The 14,460-nt window shown below is 38.5% G+C and overlaps 1 long non-coding RNA gene across 1 annotated transcript in view; it reads right to left on the reverse strand.

The window, feature by feature from the left end:
• LOC142405281 (uncharacterized) overlaps positions 1-14,460 on the reverse strand; it is a 21,372-nt gene continuing 6,912 nt past the window's right edge. Inside the window, exons 2-4 of the long non-coding RNA XR_012774115.1 lie at positions 11,095-11,209; positions 10,446-10,529; positions 1-302 (exon numbers count right to left, since the gene is read on the reverse strand). This is a non-coding gene — a long non-coding RNA (uncharacterized LOC142405281). The remainder of the gene's footprint in view (positions 303-10,445; positions 10,530-11,094; positions 11,210-14,460) is intronic.

A 14,460-nucleotide genomic window follows, 5' to 3' on the forward strand; every position in this document is an offset into this window, starting at 1 on the left:
TACCCAGCCTCTGGCCCATTTTCTTGGTTAAAAGCAGATGGTGAAGTATTTATTAAATTTTGGAGTTAGCAAAAGTAATCTTTGACTGGGTAATGTATGTCGTGTAGTTCCAAATGCAGAATTGCCTTCCGCTTCAGTATAGCCATGGTTTCACCCGTGTTCTTCTGATCCTTGTGAAGATACAGACAAGGTATTTGCAGGCAGAATCACGCCATTGGTGTGAGAGGTCAGAAATATCCCCAGTCTCTCTCCTCCTGAAGTCCACTGCTTGAGGGGGGAGACCTCCTAGGTATTCATTGAGGCTGTAGGAACAGGAGAGGATCATTAAAAGCAGACCTGAAGGAGCAGGGAGCACAGAATCCTTGAGATGCTTCTTGGGAAAAGCTGACCTACTTTACAGCTATTCCCTGCACAGCACTAGATCGTGTCCAATAGACAATATGATTACTCATCTGGCTTTTTTCTTCAACTATTCCTACTCACCTTTTCTTCTTGGTACATTGAAAGCGGTGAAAGCATCTGTAGGTGCCAAGAGGAACATTACATGAGACTTTGGCTTGTGAGAGTGGCTAGTGCTGTTCCCCTCTCAGGAGCTGGTCCAAGAGAGAACAGCATAACTGAAGATGAGGTTTATAGGTAGAAGTAATATCTTTTATTATAACAACAAACACAACTGCAACAACCTGTCCCCAGAGAAATCTAATTCTCTCACAGCTGCCTACAGAAATTATGTCAGCGGACTCAAAGACAAACCCTGCTCTTACAAAGTGTCATACTTAATGTTTGTACAGCACAGATAGCTTCCCAGCTTTCATCATCTCGTATAAAAGACCTACACAAGAAATTGCAGTGGTATTATAACCAGGGCGTGAGGAACCTAGCACGTAGGCCTTCACTGGGTTTGTGATGAAGACAGAAGTGTTGTAGCCAGAACAAACCAGATGTAGGAACTGGGGAGACCAGAAGGTCCAGTCAAAGGGAAAAAAATGGGCTCAATCAGAGATTAGCCCAGCAATTGGTATGTTAAAATAGACATACTAATACCAAGGCAAAGGAGGAGCACGGCTGGAGTTCAGGCCACAGTCAAGCAGCACGTTGGTCCAGGCAACAAGGATGACCCACGACAAGCAGGTGGAAGAGTGAAGCAGTTTGGGGAAGAGGAGGCAGTGAAAGACACAGTTAGGAGTCAAGAGAAGGAACTAAGCTGAGGGCAGGGCAACCTATAGGCTCTTAGGGAACCTCTGCCAGTAAATACCAATACCTACTGCCAGTTGGTGAGGAATCTAGGCCTGAGGAAAGATTCAGTTCCTGAGCTACCTGGGAAATGATTCACCCACTGCTAAGGAACAGCTCATTGAATCTGAAACGAAGTTTATTTCATTAAGGAGGCCTGAGAGTTGTATCTAGGCACTAAGAATTTCATACATTTCTAACTTTATGTGCAGACATAGTAAATGCTGCTCTGAAATAGAAGGTTGTAAGGAAAATGAGCTGTACTTTTGTAGCTGTTTTAGAAATAAAATTAAGTTTGAGATTTAGCAGAATTGAACCTTCCGCTTCCACTCGGGCTGTATGTTTTCTTTTTAATATATTTAATTTGAAATATACCTGAGGAGGAGATACATAATTTGTCTCATACTATGGACTGGCAAGTTCTTTCTTCCATTTATAGCAGATGAATCATCAGAAACATGATACACATTTATATTTGCTAAGAAGACAGGAAAAAAAATAGCTTCGATTCTTTCTTGGGCAGAAGTTATTGCTCAGTTCTGAGGTGTCTACATCACGAAGGAAGGTCATGGTAGCCACCACAGCAAAATCTACGTATATTGAAGGAAATGCAGTCTAGAGTAGGCAGCTGCCACAAACTGACAAGAAGGCTGACTGATGAACCCACTGGTTTTTGATGGGAGTACAAAAGTAGTATTTTGAAGCATACCAAAAGAAAAACCTCAAAAATTAAGCCTGAGGGACCTTGCACCAGAGAGTGGTTAAAAGACTCCTAAATGTTTTTCCTCCATACTTCAGACATAACAGAGACAGTGCTGGAGGGACTGTCCTCAGCAATTCTTAGGAATTCCTCAGCAACCCTAAGGAGCTTGGTCTAGGTTTAATCTAGACATGATTTAGGTGTAAATAGAACATTTTCTCAAGTTGCTAATGTACAGATACACACACACAAAGGGAGTAATGAAAAAACAGACTTCTACGAAACTTACATTTAGTGGTGCCTAACCGCTCAGCGTAAAAGTGAAGTGGATTTAATAGATTTTGCTCAGATTATTCTTTTTCAGCCTAGTTTTAAATGAACAGTTTTTCAGCTTCAGGATAACCCTGTGTTATCTGGTATCCTGAATCCCCAAGGAGTGTTTTATGTGCACTGGGTTAACTCTCAGATTCTCCAGAAAAAATGTTTGGATATTCAAGCTAATAAAATTAGTTGAATTGGCTAAAATTTAAGTTGTTAAAGTTGGAACTGTTACACTGGGAAGGTTTCCACAGAATTTGTCAATGGATTTTAGATCACCCTCTTTAACTGTAAATGTGAAATTGGCACCATGCCTTTAAATCTAAATTTATCTAGCAGCATTTGAATAGGTGAGACCTTCTTTTCCAGTCACCATTCAGCCAAATGCAGCTTGGACTAAACAGAAAATAGGAAGTTCTTCTCTCAGTTAATATGACTACTTAGGTGATTACATTTGAGCTATTGCCTAAGAATTGGCCAGATTGAAGCCCAATTTAGTATGTTGCTGAGAATGATCATTGATTTTAAAGAGAACTTAGGGTAAACACACTCCACAAATGATACCCAGCACTTTACATACTCAAAAGCCAATTATGGAAGACAAAAAGAAAGATGAAAAAGTTAAAATAACTTTATCATGGTATAAAAGAAATGTTACGCTATCATAATTATGTATGTTAAGATTATTTATTGGGTGATCATTTCAATGTCTTATATTTTGGAAGCTAAAGCATAGCAAGAATTGCATTATAACTTGAGAAAGCCAGATTATCAGTCATGGATCTGGATTGAACTTGAAATATTACTGACCGGCATTTCATTTCTATTCATACCTTCTTTCTATTTTCTATTTGTTTGCTTTTTTAAAATAAAAAAGCATGATTTTTTTTGTTCCAAATACTTCCAGCCTGTATCTTCATTGTGTCAACCCAGTAACACTAACTCACCAGCTAAATGCTATATTATGCCACAGGATACATATTTTTTGAAACAGCCAAGGGATAGAAATTTAAATCAAAAATGAGAACATTGGCACAAAAAAAATGCATATAAACTACTTCAGTATAGACCCACATAGGTATGTGCTGGATTTTATATATGTATTCTTCAATATATTGATGAATCTATACCCCCAAAACTAGAATTAAAAAATGCATCATCGAAGTAATACAGTTTTGAACAAGCTTTTGAAATTAACATCTGAGTAAAATATCTCCACTACTTTTAACTTAGAGCTGGGTCCATTTATAAAAAGTTTAGTGAGATTGCTTTCAATAACCAAGGAACTGGATTCAGTGTTGAATAAAACCCCTCTAGTCCTTAGGTTTGCTTCACTGATAGGAGCCTAGAGTCAGAAGACCTCTGCAGAGTTTATAGTCAGAGGCATAAACTCTGCAGGAGCTTGGTGTTGTTAGGTAAAGGAAGCGTAAGTCGTGTCATGAAGCCAGAACAGTTTCCGTTCCCTATCTAGGCAGCATGAAATGACTGAAAGCTCATTTTGCTTCCATTCACCTTTACTGTGTCTTTCATGTCCCATTGTGAGGATTTAAAACACTCCTCAAAACAGAACAAAAAAACCCAACAAAACAAAACAACCACCAAAAAAACCCCCACCACATTGCAGCTTAAACATGGTTAGGAATGAGATAAAAGGAAATATTCAAGGATATGTGGCTGCATATAAAAGTCAAAGTTCACCTGCTATAGATATATGAACAAGCCCAGGGACATTTGCCTCATGCTGTCTATCCATCGCTGATTTGGCTGATTCTTCAAGTAGGTATTTATCGGTAGAACTCCTAAACTCCTGCCAGGGTCAATATTGTTACAGAGTCAAAGAATCAAAAAACAAAACAAAACAAACAAACCCCACACAACTAAAAAAGCCTCACTTTCACCAGTCTATGTCTGTTTTGAGCCCAGGAATTAGTGTTTGATTCAGTCAGCCTCTGAAAGATGTTCAGCTAGAGTGGATGGATCAAAAGAGTGAAAACTCACTACTTCTCTTTATGGTGTGTTCAATATTTAATTACCATATGTATTAAAAATCATGCCTTATTTCTGATTTGAATTTTACTGCCTTCAGCTTCTACCTATGGTTCTTGTTCTGACCTTCCCAGCTACAGCTAAGAACTTTAATACTTGATATTTCCTGCTAATCACAATTCACCTCAAAATCTCCTTTTCAGTCAGTTAAAAAGATTTACTCTAAGTAAATTTACTCTTTAAAGATTTTTCTCAACTATGAACTCAATTTTTTTTTCTTTCTTCCTTGAATTCTCTCCAAACTTTTAACATACTTATTAAAATGTAGGCAAAAGAACTGAAAGCAGTATTCTAGGCTTGGTTTCAGCAATTCTATGAACAGATGTAAAATCACCTCCTTAGTTTATGGTCTCTGTTACAGACCATTTTAGCCATTACAGAGGTAAACAGCACACAGCTTCAGAGGTGAAAAACATGATTACCTCCCACAAGCAAATGGGATGTGCTGTTGAAGAAACTTGTGTCTACTCCGGTCTTCCTGCTACCAGAGGTCTGGCTGTAGGTAAGAGACTTCCTTGTGGCAGACCTAAAGTAAGATTAATGTCTCTTTATCTTTGTTTTGGGTTGCCATGTCCACTTATTTGCTTATATAGAGTAAAGCCAGTTTTAGGGACATTTTAATCCAAATGCTAGAGCAATCATTTCCTTGAGGTAGAAAATAGTAGCTACCTCTGAACTTTGCTCATATCAACCAGCAGCAATTTCTATTCTGAATCACTCTTCTCCAGATACAGCCCTAGTTCTGTAGACAGGACCTCGATTCCTTGTTCCTGGTGCATCCATGGACATTTGACTGAATTCAAGCCTCTTTTGTTTTCTGCTTCCCAAACATTTCAGATTGCTCTGTATGATTAGCTCATCTTCATAATTTACCACTCTGTTATTTCCAGTATTTGCCAACTTTTTTGTGTCATCTGCCAGTAGTATTAGCAGTGATTTGTCAACCAGAATAAACACATCCTTTAAAAAAAAAAAATCATTTCCATTCCTGTTTTTTTTATCCAAATCAATTTTTCTTATAATTTTTCTCATCTTTGGGAACTTCCTGACTTACTAAGTACATATAATACTTATTCTACTGGTTGCGAGTGTTATGTTTGCCCGTATGAGCTTGCCAGTGTGAGCTTGCCAATATCATGGGTTGGTTCCATGGCAACATCATAATGGGATTCAAAAGAGTTATTTGAGAGTGAAGCTAATATTTTTTGTGTTAGCAAATAATCATTAGAAGCGTTAATGTTGTTTCACCACTGGTTGAATAATAGCACCAGCATATGTCTCTGAAACCAAGGTGTCACAAATAATTTTTCTGTTGCTACAGAACAGATGCTTTCTTCACTCCTGTGCTTTCTCTTCAGTCTATGTTTAGTTCCCATTCTTGAAGTGCTTACATAATACCATTTAAAATGACTCCAGCCCCTGCTCCACTTTCATTTGTTGCATACATAGCACTACAGCATTACATCTACACAACGTGCTGCACAGGCTCTAGAGTCTCACCCATCACTACGTCTGTGCTTTCTCTGCGAGTTTTGCCAGTTGTTTACCTTTCATTGTTTCTCTGTCCTTTTTGAATATTCTCCTTTGATTTGTGGGCCATTCAATATCTTTCATTAGACATCTTAGTCTGCCAATTTACTATTGATTCTAAAACATGTGACCATGCATTAGCTGTATTATAAATTATGAAAATGCAAATATCTACCCATATTATCAGTTCCTGACTACTTAACATGGCTGTACTCATTGTCCTTAAAAAAAAATAAATGAAATAATTAATCTGCTGGACCATCTGTGGTCATTCTAAACAATCCTTAAGTCATTTTTTGTTAGCTACATAGTTTTGAGAAATGAAGTTTTACAATTTTTGGAGAAGATGGGTTGCACTGCCAAATCGTTAAACAATAAAAAAACATTTTTCGTATTAGTTAAATAATTTTGTTTTTCTCTCTTAAATTCAGTACCTGACTCATCACAACTAAGATGACTGTACTGTTAAATACCACATGGAAGGCATTTCAAAAATCTATCCAGTGTTAAACTACAACCGTTTTTCAGCCTCGTTGACAAAATCCCATTGTATAAATTTAGTCTTTGAAAGTAAGCCATGCACCTTTTATGAAGGACTTTTATCCAAAATGCTAGAAATTTTAAAGGAAATAAATCATCTTAATTTCTAAAATTAATAGGTGCAAGATTTATTCTTAAATCATGGATACTCCTTTCTAATTAAATTCAAATGTGTTTAATGCATCTCAGGAGTGTTAAGATAATAAGTAGTCCTTTTCTGGAACTTAACATCCTCGATCCCTGTCAATAATTATATTGGGTGACTAATAAAATATGATGCCAGGCATTTTTTATATCTTTATCTTCCTCCTCTGTCTCATTAGCAAAATGAATAGGTTTGCTCCACAGGCACCACCTAATCTGGAGAATTCAATGTTGTTCAAGGACATTGCAAATAAATTTCAGCAGGTATTTCTTCATGCGACAGTCATATATAAAATGCACTTTTACAGTATCTGCCAGTTACCATGCTAAAGTTTCTCTTTGCTGTATAAGCTTATTGCTAGCATCAAAGGCTGGAAGGCCAAAAAGGGCCGCTACAACTGTCAAGTCTGATCTCCTGACCAGGAGAACTTTATGCAGTTATCCCATCAAAGACTACACTCTAAGTAGAGCTCCAATGATCAATGTTTGATCCACAAAATATATAGCAGTCATCCATTCCACCAGTGGTCTATCAGAAAATGCTGACATCATGACAACAGATTATTTTATAACATAAGACAATACTTATTTTCAGAAACTGGACTCAGGTCTAGCAGGCCTTTTAACAAAAATCACGTGAAATTAGCTAATTTGTTCTTGAGAGTTTAACTTCCTTTCTCAAGTAGATATTACGTTACAGTAATTACACCTCCAAGTAACAAAAATATAGCAGGATCCTCCCTGGGATTATATTTAGTCCTCTGACCCTCATATAAAAGCAAAAGCCATCTCTAGTGACTTTAAACATTTGGGTATATCTAAGTATTTGAATGGAGGACTCCAGAGATTTCATACTGTCTTGAAGGTGGGAGGACAGAACAAGGAATAGGTTGTGATTCATCCAATTCTTTAAAATATTTTCATCTTCCTAATTTTAGGTCCTGTAAGCCATGCATTAGATTCAAATTATACCCACCCTGCCAGTGATTGCAACTGCAGAGATACCCCATGCTGAATGTTCCATATATGTCTATGCTACAAGGCACATATATGATATTTGACCATATTTTACATGTGGTGTGTCACACAGAATCATAGAATATCTCAAGTTGGAAAGGACCCATAAGGATCATCGAGTCCAACTCCCTGCTCCTCGCAGGACTACCTAAAACTAAACCATATGACTAAGAGCATCATCCAGACGCTCCCTGATCTTTGACAGGCTTGGTGCCGTGACTGCTTCCCTGGGGAGCCTGTTCCAGTGACCGACCACCCTCTCAGTGAAGAACCTTTTCCTAATGTCCAATCTGAACTTCCCCTGACACAGCTTCATGCCATTCCATAAGGCACCCCTTTGAAAGTCACTATCACACTGCGCCTGCTTAGGGTTTTTTCAATTTTATTGAGCCATAGCCCTCGGCCTGGGCAAGAGGAAAGGTCAGTCTACATAACATACAATAAAGCATGCAGCTGTCCTACAAACCCTCCAAATCCAAGGCTTGTCTAGAGACTACTGTCCACACACTTCTCATCTGTCATCTGCTTTCTTCACTTCCACCTATTCTGACTCGCATAGAGAGGTTGTTGCCAAGAACTGTGCCTTGAATGCCAGGCCACACTTTAAAAGACTAAAAAAAAAAACCACAAGAGAAGAATATCTCATAAAGGTCAGCCTTCTTCCTGAAGTGAGCTCAAATGAGGCAGACATTTATCAGACACCGAAAGACATAGTTTATCTTCCCATGTTCCTTGGGACACCTGGAATCTCTCAAAGTACATTCAGACTAAGTACAAGCAGAGACCGTACTTAGCCTGTTCCCTGGGGCAGGCTGTCAGGGCCCTGAATGTCCCACCAGGCCCCTGATGAGCCCCACCGGGAACCTCTACCTATGCCACATCTACCCACTGACCTCTAGGTAGGTGGCAGAGATTAGCCACATCCAACTAAAAACAACCCTCACCCTGCCTGGTCCTCACTGAAGGTGCTGGGGGACACTGAAGGTGCTGGGGCCCTGGCATATCTTTCCCTGATCTCATAAAGCTGGGGATGCCACCAACTATGTTAAAAATGTTGCAAATGCTCTCTCTGCCCCATCTTTTGCCTGGATTGTCTAGTCAAATAGCATTGATACCTGAAAGCCTCTTAACAGCCTGATATCTGAAGCTGCTTCCTAGATTGGAGGATTCATGGAGGCACCTGAATCCAGGACAGGTCAACTATAGAAGCAGACCCTGTCAATTCCCCCTGGCGACTCAGGTTTAGCATATGCCACCATGGATATGCGATGCTACCATCTTACTCTGTCTCAGGTTTTCCTATGCTCCAAATAGAGGTGTGCAGGCAGGGTCAAAAGTTCTTCATGACAATGCCACTACTCCCTGGCCTGTCTGTTTGCCATTCCCTCAGTAAATCTCATCCATGGCTAGGATGAATCATCCCAAGCCCTCTCACTGTCGGCTGAGTCCTACACGTAGAAAAGGCATGTGTCTCCTGGTCTTTCAACAGAGGAGCAGCAGATAAGGTCTGCCTACATTACTGGCTTTCAAGTTGCATCTTGAACTTGTTGAACTGCATAAGATGTCTTCTTTGCCTGACCAGGTGTGCCCTGCTCTCCTACATGCTGCTAATGCCTGATATGAGAGGAGTGGGACAACTCCCAGCCTTATCTGCATAAGGTTGAAAGTGTCAATATTCATCCTTCAGTCTCCAGTGTATGGTAATGGTCACTGACCCCATTTCTCATCAAAGATGTGGTCATACATGGCTCAACCTGTAGTAACTACTACCTGACATAGGAGTGCATCTTCTCCCTGGCCCAAGGAGATAAATCATACCTGTGGCCTTGCTATAGGTGTCCTTCAGCTTTATTACCTCTAGCCAATTCCCTCTATTTTCCATATGTTCCACATTGATATGGCTGTTGCAGTCAGGCTTTCCCAAAATTCTGGTCCCACCTTATGGAGGAAAAAAAAGCATAGAGCTCCATGTGGCCCATCATGTGACAAGTTCAGAGCTGCTGATGAGCTTAGCTCACCACAATATGCTGGCTCTGTATCATACGTGGCAGAATAAAAGGCTGCAGAATTTTTAGAGAAGCACAGAGATGAGGAGTTTCTTCAATGTAAAAGCAGGTACACCATTCCTTCATTCTTCTTTGAAGCATATTCCCTACAAACTGGTTATTGATAAACTTGCAAAATCTAGTTTTTCTATTTTCAGTACTCATAAGGTTACAAAGATGTCATCTGTTTGAGACAGATGGTCTTTTGTTTCTAAATCATATCATTCCGTGAGTAATCACTTATTTAAACTGTAGGGATAGTACAAAGTTAACAAGGTTTCATAGGATACATTCATATTGTTTTGTATCTTGTGTGTTGATACCTCCAAACTTATTTGCTTTTACAGAAACAGTATTTTCTGTTAATTTGCCAAAGCTAAACATACATTAAAAGCCTACATTAAAAGTCACTGTAAGGCACACTGGGAAACCTGGATACAAAGGGCTCACTTCATCCTGAATAGTAAAAATAACAAATCATAGGAAATAACTCTGCAGTTTGTAGTCACTGCTAAAGTATTGCACAGGACGTAGTTTTCTTCGAAGTACTGGTAATGCTGCATAGCGTATGACAGAGTTTTACTATTTATGTGGTCAACGTCTGCGCTGAACACTTGCTGTAGCCTGACAGCCCACCTCCCTATAACGCACTCTGTCCTGTTATCATTGTGCGTACCCAAGTGCCATTACTCGAGGCATATGCTGACCTGATGTCATCACCTTTTTTAAACCGTAGCCCACTGCATGCTTTGGTCCATTCAGAGTCATATGCTCCCAGAATTAGCATAATTAGAATATAATTTCAGACCTATTTGCTGTCTCATTGTGTATTAACACCTGGATATCATCAACAAAGTAAGAAAACAACTAACCTCTCTCAGATGGGTCTTCTCCACACTTCAACTCTGTTACCAAAGTGACATTTAGTCTTGAATGTATTCAGGCTGCCAGCAAATCTGTGAGGGAAATCATTATTGAACATTGCTGTTGTCCTAAATAACACTATATGCTATGGCATATGTTTGGATTTTCTGTTGTAGCGGTAGAGATCGCACAGCAGGGAGCTTGTAACCTTTCCATGTTCTCTTCACCCCACACACCACAGTAAAACACTAGCAACACCTTAGCAAGATACAATTTTCTAATGGCTGAAATGCCAGCCATGCTTCTTCCCTTCCTCTGTCTTACATCCACACCACTGACTCCCGTCTTCAACACCATCACCACACAGCAGGATCTGCTGGTACATCCTTCTACCCTTCATATTTTCTGGTCATACCTTGAGTCATGACAGGTTTGAGGGAACATCAGCTTTCCTGGCAAATAGCTCTGAAGGAAGAAGCCTCAAATTCTTTCTCTGTGGCATTGTGAAGTAATCCTGCAGCAGACACTGTACAACTCCAAGTTCCCTACATCTAATTGATTTTTATATTACTGCAGGCTAATAATCTCCATAGAGCTTCTGAAAAGCCCAAGTGAGGATTTCATTTTAGCACTTTGTAAAAGTACCCGAGCAAGTACCTGTTGGGCTGTAGAGCTGATTGTGTCCAGCTTTGTTCTTGTTCAATTGTTCCCACTACCCCTTCAGCAGTATTGACACAGCAATACATGGCCAGACAGACTTGGGGAAAATAACCTAGCAAAAATAAAAAATTTAATCAGAATGAATTCTCTGATCCAGTTCATTCTGTGTTCCACAGCAGAAGGAATGACATAACTGAGCAGAGGGAGCTACTCCAGCCACCACTGTTACAGAGAGAAATGCTTGTGAGCTACACTGTACACTCAGAGCAATCACAAATACGTTCTTCCGTCTGGCCAATGCCATTTTTAGTACTGAGAGTAACAGAAAATGTGAGAAACTATATTGTCCTTTTGCTACGCACACATCCTCAAAAAGGATTCATGAGTCAAGAAATAACTATAGACGATAATTTTCAGATAGTTCTTCCTGCCCTGCATTGTGGAATAAGAAATACTTATGCACAATGTCAGCAGGACAAGTTTATTGCATTTTTTGGAAGAACTTTTTAAAGATTCACTCGTGCAATAAATTTTAAAGTGTACATTCTAAAATCATTAAATGAATTTATGTATACTTATACATAATGTGTGTCTGTGTATTTATATATATTTTTGTGTGTGTGTGCTTACTTTAATTTATATTTAAAGTTCTCTGAAATACATTGTTACCCTGCAACAGTATTAAAATAATCTGCTGTGGAAGACAGCATTTCATAGCACCCTCTATAGAATTTCTTTACAAGAGCCAAAATATACTGATTTGTATGCTGAGTTAATCTGAATCAAGGTACCGGTATTTCCTTTTTTTGACAAAATCACTGTCTATTGACTTTACTGAGTATGGTAGTTTTGCCTTTATAAAGAAGCAGCAGCTTATAGTATTCTTTCATATGAGTTTGTGAGAGTATGTATATCAAAGAAAGAAAAATGTAGTCTAATTACTGTTGGAATGTCTCTTCAGTTTACCATTTATTATGTGGTTTATATTTTATTTACTTAAGAGCAGCATTGATGCCTGTGCCCCAAATAAACTCTTTCTTTTAACATGGAGGAAATATTTAAATGGCTGCTTGAATGAATTATAAGAACTGATAACTTCAAGTAATATAAACTGAAAAAATAAGCTTATATACAAATCTGAAATATACATAAACTAAAGCATTATCTTAGTTATCTTCCTCTCTTAGATGCATCACTGCATGCACAAAGCCATGTGCCCCCAATCAATGTCTTCACTGAAGCGACACACTGGAAAAAAAAATGGGAGTTTTGACTACATAGAAATATAATAAGAACTTCACAATGTGACCTGTAGTTTTTACTGAAATAAATTAATGGATGGCATGCAGATGCCAAGATTAAACAGAGTAATAACAAAACATTAGTAAGCACTTTTAATGTAATTAAATTTTTGATGTATTACAATTTTTAGTGTGTAATTATTTTTGAAGGAACTGGAGACTAACACTGGATCACACCCTTATTCAACCTAGTTACTAAAGAAAAAATGTGACTATATTTTAAAATTCTATCGCAGAATAATAGTGTATTATTGCAGAATAATAGTGTATTGTCCATCACAGATAATGATGGCAAGATTTTTCTCATTTGATAATCACTCATAGTGATTACCTAATAAAAGGACAGTCCTTGGTATTGTAAGAACCTATGGTCAGTCCAGAATGTAAGCAAGCATTGAAATGTGCTATATAAACCATCTCAGCTTGCAAGTGACCTTGAATCTCTGTTTCCTTATTGCTGGAGGCCAGGATTGTTCTGTGGCTACATTCCCAGTCCGCATCAAGGGGCTGCTGGTAACATCAATCTTAAACACTGGTCTTTAAAACAATTTTTGATGTTGGCCTTGAACAGGCCTAATAATTTTGCTTAATCACCTCTGTTTCTACACAAAAACTGGAATCTAGGCTGACTTCTAATTTTTTATTCTTGAGAAATCCAGCCACAGGCTTTCTGTCTGCCATCAAATACCTGGAATCACAATTAGATAAAATATGTCAGATGCCCTGTGACACCCAATCATCTTTATTGTATAGAAGTTCACTTTCACCTTAGAGTAGAATAAATTCCATTTGACTCGGAGGTCAGTACTTGGGGGGAAAAAATGAGAAGTGTGTTATTTGCATATTCAAATATGCAAATTGGATGTATCCAATTTGCATTATTTGTCTCCTAATGAGAATGACCTTTTCTGCTGATGGGAAAAAGCAATTGCACTTGGGCATATGAAAGTTATGGAAGAATAAGGAATTCGGAATCTCTAACAAAACAGGTCAACTGCTTGCTTCTGTAAATAAAAAAAATAATCAAGGTCATATTGAACCCTAAATCCCAGTGCTTTTTCATCTTTAGGGACACCCAGGTTAGGTTCAGTGTCTGAATTTTGCTGCTCGGATGTATCTCTAATGATACTTCTTGCCTGTCACCCTTGCTCTTCACCACCCTTTACAAAGAACATCTGAACAGGTCTCCCACCACTAATGTGGCTCAAGTTAAGATCGTAACATCTTTATAATTATTTTACATAACAAAATTCAAAGCTTCAAAATTCAAAGATTAAGTGACTTGCCCAAGGCTACAAAGAGGACGTTACTACATCAGGATTGGAACTCAGTTGCATCTGGTCTTTGGTCCTGTGTTCAAACACGTTAGATCAAGTTTCTTTCAGTACTGAAATTGAAATGGAAAGAAGCCGCAACCAATTTACAAAGCAGCATTAGGATCACATAGACTGTGCAGTTCTACTTCTGTGAATGCCAAAGAAGGAAACGAGTCCTGCATACAGGCACCTCATCCATAGAGAGGTAACATCATTATTATTGCCATGTATTACTATACATTTAATTATCCTCTCTACTGAAAAAAAAAAAAAAGTAAAATTGCTGGTATGCTTCTCTTCCTTTCAAGCTTATTCTTTCATCTGCAGACCTCAAAACCAGGCAGTAATATCACCACATAGATGATAGGTCTTAGAACTGGAACCACTCACATACAGGACTCAAGATTAATTAAACAGCTAGGAATTCAAACAAACATCTTGGCATGGCTTATAAGCAAGGGCACAGTTATTTATTCTTATTGTTGTTTCTTTTTCATTATGGTGCTGCAGGAGGCCCCCATCAGGGATCAGGGCCCCATATTTAAGCACTTAATAAAAACATGGCATCTGCAGTTAAGAATTTACAACTGCAATTATAAGATGACAAATAAAACCATCTCTTCGGTTAATTTCTGTAATCATAATATTCTAAATGATACTAACATGTACCTCATTTTAAGTGTGTGTTTTCCCATGATTATGTACAGGAATGGGCCACAGTAAGCTTAACACTGCCACTCTGAAAG

The sequence above is a fragment of the Mycteria americana genome, chromosome 2 (assembly GCF_035582795.1).
Source record: "Mycteria americana isolate JAX WOST 10 ecotype Jacksonville Zoo and Gardens chromosome 2, USCA_MyAme_1.0, whole genome shotgun sequence".
NCBI classification, from domain to species: domain Eukaryota; kingdom Metazoa; phylum Chordata; class Aves; order Ciconiiformes; family Ciconiidae; genus Mycteria; species Mycteria americana.